The 8,174-nt window shown below is 46.4% G+C and overlaps 1 long non-coding RNA gene across 2 annotated transcripts in view; it reads left to right on the top strand.

The window, feature by feature from the left end:
- Positions 1-8,174, top strand: part of LOC116100931 — a 38,518-nt gene that overhangs the window by 28,068 nt on the left and 2,276 nt on the right. For both annotated transcript variants that reach the window (XR_004122736.1, XR_004122735.1), the window contains 2 exons: positions 2,082-2,197; positions 7,361-7,983. This is a non-coding gene — a long non-coding RNA (uncharacterized LOC116100931). The remainder of the gene's footprint in view (positions 1-2,081; positions 2,198-7,360; positions 7,984-8,174) is intronic.

The following is an 8,174-nucleotide window of genomic DNA, read 5'->3' as shown; positions in this document are numbered from 1 at the left end:
GGGAGGGCATGGTCGTTGAGGTCTCAGATGCTCAAGCCAGGCCCAGTGTCTCACTTTCTTCCTGCTACCCGCTGATTCGAATGTAGAAATCTCAGCACCATGTCTGCTATGTGCCACCATGCTGCCTGCCATGATGACAATGGGCTAAACCAGCCCCAATTAAGTGTTTTCCTTATAAGAGTTGCTGTAGTCACGGTGTCTCTCCACAGCAATAGAACCTTAAGACATAAGCTAATAAGGTTTGTTATGTCAAACAAAAAGGTAGAAGATCCAAGAACTGACACCAAAGGTTGTGCTCTGACCTCCACACTACATGAACACCTCTACTCATGTGCATACACACACACACACACACACACACACACACACACACACACACACACCAAAAGAAAATGGAAAAAGAGAAAAAAGAAAATTTAGTTGAGATATTAGGTAAAAATTGGATTGTTATTGGGTCAACACAAGCTTGAAAACAGCTTCAATCCTGAACTGGAGACTTTGGGAACAACACTCACGTCCACTGCAGAGGCTACCCGCTCAGGACAAACTTCATTTCACTTTTATGGGCTAGCTCTTAGAGCAGGCAGTGGCAAAGGGCAGTTGAACCATTCTTTCCTGAGACGAGGAGAAGCTGAATGGAAGAGACAAGGTCAGAGCTGTAATCCTGAGACAGCATGCTTAGAGAGAAGGGCACACACTACAACACAAAAGCCACATGAGCCAGATGCTCACATGGCCATCTCACACCATCCTAAGGAGATCCCCAAGGAAGCAGGAGGGAGCTGTCACTAGTCCATACCACAAAGAAAATGAAAAACTAGGGCCCAGAGAGGTCAAGGTTACAATGTGTGACCCACAAACAGGTAGACCCCAAGGACCGTATTGTGAGCTGACATCATTTCCCATCCGAGAACCAAGCCTGGAAAGGTGTGCCCTGAAGACACTGCAGAAGGTGACATGTTAATGAACATATTCCACAGAGACCATCATATTTCATATTTATGAGAGTTAATGTAGACAGAAATAATATTAAATGCATAGCAATAGATTAAAATACCTTTAGAGAAAAGAGGTAATTAAGAAGCAAGGGTTGGAAGGTTTGATTATTTAAAAGAAAAATTGTGTGCGTGAAGGGAGCTGCTCCCTAAGCGGTGAACTAGAAGAGCGAGGAGAGGCGCTTGCTTCACAGAGAGGACCAAAATATGTCATGGTTCTCAGAGCTTTGGCTCAGGACACGCTGCTCACAAAAGAGGCTGCGCTCATTACTGATCGAGCCCGCCGCTGCCGACTCTTAGTGTGAACTCGTAATCAGGGTATTTTATAGTCTACCTGGCCACAAAGAACAACTGGACTGTGGAATGATAGAGCAAATAAAAAAGCAGTAAAGAGCCAGAGTGATGGTAATGGGAGAGTCTAAGTACCTGGGGCCGAAGCTGAGCGCAGTGAGGACGGGACATAAAGCTTGAAGTGCTTGCAGAGGAGGCTTGGGATGGAGAGTGAGAGGCAGGGAGGAGGGGTGAGGAGGAAGGAGCTCACGGCACTGACTCTGGAATACAACAAATTGCTACATTACACCACACGTGTAATCATAACAGGCGTGGGCACTTGCCACTTGTCCCAGAGGTGTGCTCCACCTGCCTCCTCTAGACTTCTGTGTCCATGAGCTCCCTCAGCATCCAGTTCCCTGTAGCCTTGGAAGGTTTCCACACCTCCTGTGATGGGTCTAGCAATTCACCCAGGGTTTCTGGAAATGGACCGCGGATGCAGTAAGTGTCAGCATCAACTCCCAAGTTGTACTGAATTAGTATTGTGGTACAAGGGATTGAATTTAGGACCTTATGCTCGCTAAGCAAGCACACTGCACTGAGCTGTTATCACAGCCCTCTGCTCTTAAATGTAACCATTACAGTGTTCAACGCAGTCACAAAAAGTTAGTGAATTTGTTTAAAATTATTATTATTTATTACTTGCTGAGTTGGGGGGTACACGGGCACATGTATGTACAAGTGCATGCATAGATGATAGGGGAGGATGTCAGTTGCCCTGTTCTATCACTCTCTTGTTGTATTCCCTTGAAACAGGAGCTCCTGTCCAGGGAGCCTTGTGGCTGAGCCCACCCTGCCACAGTACCTGGGATTACACTGCATGAGCAGCCATGCCTGAGTGGGATTTGAACTCAGGTCTTTACATTTGCATGGTAAGCACCCTTATCTGCCTAGCCATTATTCTAGCCCATTATTTAAATTTTAAATTGTATTTCTGTCTTCTAATTTTAGTTCATCACAGCTAGATCTTCCTGTAAAAATAAATACTGCTCATATCTTATAAGCCATTTTCTTATGATTGCTTATGAAACAGAACTGCACAGCATAAAAATGGTATTGTTGTAACTGGTCACTTGAAAACAGTTTTCCAGCCAGGATTGAGTCTGGTCAGTGATGTGACCAGTGTGGCCTTGAAATGCTCTGAGTCACTGTAGCTGTGGGAACACTCACCAGACACAAGCTCTCAAGGCGACATACGGGCACAGGAAGCCCCAGCACAAATTCACCCATCAGTGCCACGCCTTACAATGCACTGGCCCAGTGCAGAAGCACGGGAATTGAGGAACAGTAACAGCCACTGTCCCCTTCTCTACCCCTGAGGATGAGAACCAGGCTGACCTGGGTCCTGGGACAAAGTTGATACTGACTATCAGTACCGAGACTGAGAAAACGGGTTCCAAACTATTCACTGACCAGAAGTTTCACAAGTGGAAGGGTGTGATGTAACACCCACCGTGGCTTTGACATCTGGAGAAAGTGCTTTGTGAGATGGGTCACTGAGATACCAAAGTCTGAGCTCACATAGGAAGGTAATATGGATGCATACCGCCCAGGAACCACCTGAGCACACAGGATTTGTGAACAAGGTGCAAGCTAGGTTCTGGAGGCAGAACTCGCTCTGCAGATATCTAACGACCCTTTGTCAAGGGCACAGTCACTGAACTTCAGGGCTGTGGTTTGTCTCCTTTACTCCTGGAGCATTTTACTTGAGCATACCAAACCTTAAAAGGAATGAGAGACAGACAATGACCGCCTAGCTTCCTCCTTCTTGATACAAAAAAATAAAACCCTAGCAAAATATTATTTTAGCTATTTGTTCTGAGATTACACTTTCCATTTTCAGGATGTTAATAACGGACTCTAGAGGGATTTTTTTTTCCTGGGCCCAGTAGCAATGTTATAAAATTAAGCATCCATGTGAATGAGGGGAATTGAAGTAATTATCTTGCAGAGTAGAGGAAATCCACCTCTGTCCCAGAGTACCCCAGACAAAGAGCACAGCGTCACTCGTAATAACTGTTACTCCAAAATCGGAGCTCTGCTGAAAAGCAGGGTGCTCACCAGTACTTTGAAGCCCCATCTCTCCAAATTATGGCCCCAGGAAAAACAGTGCCTTTTCCAGTGGCTCTTTTTGGTTTTACACAGCACAGCAATGTGCAAGGAACTGGCCCACTGGGAACACATCACTGCCATATCACTCCACTGTCTCTTCTGCTGATGCTGAGGGACCCTTCTGCCCCACGGAGACACCTAGATGAAAACAGAGACCGCACTGAGATTTAGGGACAGGGATTATTCTTGTTCCCTTCATAAAGAGTAGCACTCAGAACTATTCAGGTTTCAAGGACTAGGGAGATGCTATGAGAGGTTATTAAGTGTGTGCTATGCAAACATGAGGACCCCAGACTCGGGATCTCCAGGACCCAAGTAAAAGGCTGGGAATGACGACATGCACCTGAAACCCCTGCATTAAAGACAAGAGGATTTCTGGATCCTGTTGGACAGCCAGTCTAGCTGAGTCAGTGGATCCAGGTTCAATGAGGGAACTTGACTCAAAACATAATGAGGAGAATGATTGAGGAAGATGCCAGACATGGACCTCTGCCCTTCATTCACACACCCATCTTCATATACACACAAGAATGCATGAATGCACACAAATGCACGCACACATAGATGCACACACACACTTACCTCAGAGCCTTGGGGAACCGGACTAATTCATAGAAAACACTTGAAACAGTTTAATGCATGCTACCCAGTTGGTAACCATTAACCATGAGATGTTAAGAACGGAGATTACATCTGTAGGTCCAGTCAGGAAAAAGAATGGTACTATTTTAACAGGAAGAATCTAACATACGACACTGGGGAAGAGGCAAGCTAAGAGACAGGGAAGTGACAAAGACATGACTGTAGCAGCCACAACCCACCTGGAGACAGAGAGCATGGACCGTTAATGGCTGTGACATGCTCTGCTGGCCCTTGGAATAGAGGCCTGGAAGAACTCAGTTTCTGAACCATGAGAGGATATGGTTGCAACATCTTGGTTTTAGGTTTATTATTATTTTTTAAATTTTCATGTGTATAAGTATGTCTGTATATTTGTAAGTGCATGTGCTTATGGATGTCCCAGGAGGCCAGAAGAGGGTGCCATGTCTTCTGGAGCTGGAGTTACAGCTGATAAGGAGCTGCCTGATAAGGGGGCTGGGGATCAAACTCCAGGCCTCTACAAGAGTAGCAAGTCAAGTGCTCCTAACTGCTGAGCCATCCCTCCAGCCACAATGGTGGCACCATCTTGAAGCATGGAAAAGGAAAAAGCCTATAACTTGTCAGGGAAGGAATAGACAATGATGGTTACTGCTGGGGAAATCCCAGCAAGAAAGGCCAGCACAAAAGAGCAAACCTGGTGTGGTGTCCTCTGTCCCCTACCTCCCCCTTCCAACTTGGGACCAGCTAGGAAAGGAGAATTGGAGCCGACAGAAGCTGGGTTGGGACTTCAAGACAGGACATCATATGAAGTGTGGCCAGGCTTGATAATAATGAACTGGGTTATGTCAGGAAACAGAGAAGGGCTCTGTGCTCCAGTGTAGTGTAGAGCTACTGGGATGGACACGTACTGAAAGATACACAAAGATAAAGACATGATCATGAATACTGATAAGTTGCGAGAAGGATGTGAATCTTGTGACAAGTTTGGGTTGTGTGACTTGTGGCTGCTTCTTTGAAAAATTTATTTCCAAGCTGAGAGATGGGGTGTGGAGTGGAGGTCCTACTTACAGAGCGTGAGGACGGAGTGGGGTGGGGACTGTCTAAGCAGAGGGAACAACACACAAGCAAGAAGGTCACAGAGCTTCCTGAAGCTTTCACTGTCTAGCTTCCAAAAGAGGACATATTTATCCCCTCCACCCCGTGACCCACCACTGACATGCCTGCAAACAAAGGGCAGTGGGTTGTCTGGACAACAGATTTACCTGGTGATTCAGCATGTCTAGGGGTCATGCTGGCTAGGGACATCAGTTTGGATTTCTGGGTTGAAGATTTCTGGTTAGAGTTTGGCTTGACTCTAACAATCAAAAGCTACCCCCACCTCCTCCCATATTAAATGGCCTATTTGCTTAGGGCAGCTTATATTGATGCATTTCAATCCCCACCATCACTAGTAAATAACCTTTATTGTTTGCTCCAAGGACCTGTGTTCATTTGCTGTTGTCCTGTTTCTGTGATATGGGATAGTTTGAGGACCAAGACAGTGGCTTGACAGGTGTGTTAATTCTTGGGGGTCAGGATTCCCTCATTCATTCTTTCAATAAATAGACCTGTGCTGCTGTTGCATGTCAGGAAGGATTCTGGATGGTACTTGTCACTTAACACATCTTACGTGTACATTTGAGAATGTCTCTTCAGATTCATACTTATAAAATTAGCCACTTGGGAAGACACAGTAGAAAGCCTGTTGCTTGTGCTTAGTGCCACAGCTATGCATGGACCTGCTGGCTGATCCCCAAGTCATCAGAGATGTCCTCTGTGCACTGAATCCTGGCTTGGTCTACCACCTCACAACCAAGTTTTGTTTCTCGGCATGGTGAGGGCTACATGCTCCAAGGATGGGGCTTGCTGCCTGTGAACTGTAGCTTTGAAGAGAAACTTGCTTTGAGCCAGGGAGGAAGGCTGAGGGTTAGACCAGGTTAACCTGACAAAGCCAACTGCTAACTCCTTCCAAGGACAGACATGAGAAATCTCAAGAAAGTAGCTACACCCTCAGAGAAGGCCGAGGTCAAGAATGACCTGAGTTCTCATGGAGCCAGTATCTTGGCCTGGGTGGGATTCAGAAAAAGACTCTCATCCAGATGTGTCTGCCCATCTGTCATCCCAAATGGCCGAGGCACAAGAAATGGCAGTTCAAGGCCATTGTGTACTATGTTGTCCGAACTTGTCTCAAAAAAAAAAAAAAATCAGAAGGAAAAGGAAGAGGGAGGAAAAAGAGATAGGGTAAGGGAGAAGGAAAGAGGGGTTGAGAAAGAACATTCAACCAAATACATCAGAACTGGGCCATCATCCTTGGGATGGTAAGTCAATTAATGGCCCCTTTGGCTACTCCAAACACATCTTACCATGCTAGCAGTCCTCACCTGTGTGCCTCCTGACATTACATGCATCCACTTACATCTTTTCCAGCACCCACTAGCTTCTGGGTTGTCCACACCCTGTTGTCCATGGAACCTGGCCAGAAACCCAGGAGCAGCGTCAGCCCCCATCCTGGGCTCGGTGCAAAGCAGGCAGCCCAGCTTTGGCAAGCTCTTTGTTTTCCCCCTGAATCTGTGGTCAGGGCATCTGCAGATTAGCTAATGGATGATCCTCTGTCTTGCCAAATGTTAATGGTATAAAATGTGATCATTTTGCTGACAAATGTAAACAGGTTTCCTTCTGATTCTGAGTAGAAATAATCCCTCAGTTTTGTACTCTGGGAACATTTTCAGCTCCTTCCTGTGATACGGGGAGGCTTTCGATTGCAGCTTTCAGGTGATAGGTGTGTGATGTTTTCTCATTAGCACCCTAATGATAGATCCGATGAGTCCCTGTCTGCAGTGCCCATCTCACAACCGAAAATGAATTTGTTGCGGCAGAGCTGCTGCAGATGCGTTTGCTGTCTCGCCTGCTTGGGGAAGACTCTTCCCCTCTCCCAGTGTCCTGGAAAGCATGGGGCCCAGTGCCACCCCCTCATATCTTATTTTACTGCTCACTGGGGAGGTGATGTTTGATATATACCTTGGCTTAATAGGATAGTCTAGGAATTTTCCCACAGGGAGTCATTTTGTATACACCTCTGTTTCTGCAAAATATACAAACTATACTCCCCTATGGCTCTCATTATGACATAGCTCCCCAAATTTTAGCAAATAACCATTTGGAGTTTCTTAGAATTTTGCATAAAACCCTATTCTGAAGAGGCAGTGGGTGGGGCTTTGTTCGGCCACCTCTAAATTAAGCATGAATAAGTTATTAATTTATTTGTGTTTCTGTTATTGTCCCAGGCCCTGGGGGAAACAAGAGTAAACAAAAACAGTCCAAAAAGACCCAGAAGTGAAGGAGAGTCTGACCATACCAATTCCAGAATCTAAGGAGTGTGGTTAACCTCACAGTGTGGACATTGTGCCACCCAACCTCTCATCCCTAGACTCAGGAGCCTGCTCACTCCAAGTTTGAGAGGAGTCTCTGTAGTCGAACCTGATACCCAGGCCTGGAAAATAAGAGAATCTCCAACAGGAAGACAGCCTGCTGGGGGACGAGCTCTGTGCTCCACACACAAAGGAGAGTAAGAGCAGAGGGGGTGATGGGATCATCACCCTGACTTCTCCCTTGTAAAAGCTCCTGTACAGAGTTGGGTCTGGATGAGCTGCAAAATGGCAGAGAGGAGCAAGGAAGCCTTTTGCAGATCCCTCTGGAGCACTGACTTCTTGGGCCAGGCTCACAGCAAATATCCAAGCAGTGTTTGCTGCACAGCTGAAGGTGGCCACTGCTGAAAGGAAGCACAAAAACCAAACCTGCTTTCAACACCACTGCCTCCCTTCCCACTGGAGCCCAAGAAAAACATCTCTACTCACTCAGCCTGCAGCTCCAGCACACACGAGGCCAGGAGAGGCTGTGGGAGGAGGAAGTGAGTTGCATTGAACAATTTCCCTGTGACTTTCAGGAGGTTTGGGTGGGCAAAAAATGAAAAAGGAAGAAACACAGACAATGTTGAGGAGACAGTTCAGGAACTAAAAGGCTTGCCTTGTAAGCATGAGGACCGGAGTTTGATCCCCAGAAAACACACACACACACACACACACACACACACACACACAC

The sequence above is a fragment of the Mastomys coucha genome, unplaced genomic scaffold, assembly GCF_008632895.1.
Source record: "Mastomys coucha isolate ucsf_1 unplaced genomic scaffold, UCSF_Mcou_1 pScaffold21, whole genome shotgun sequence".
In the NCBI taxonomy this organism is placed as follows: Eukaryota; Metazoa; Chordata; class Mammalia; order Rodentia; family Muridae; genus Mastomys; species Mastomys coucha.
Note: the sequence above shows the minus strand (reverse complement) of the source record. Positions and strands in the feature narration are given on the sequence as shown.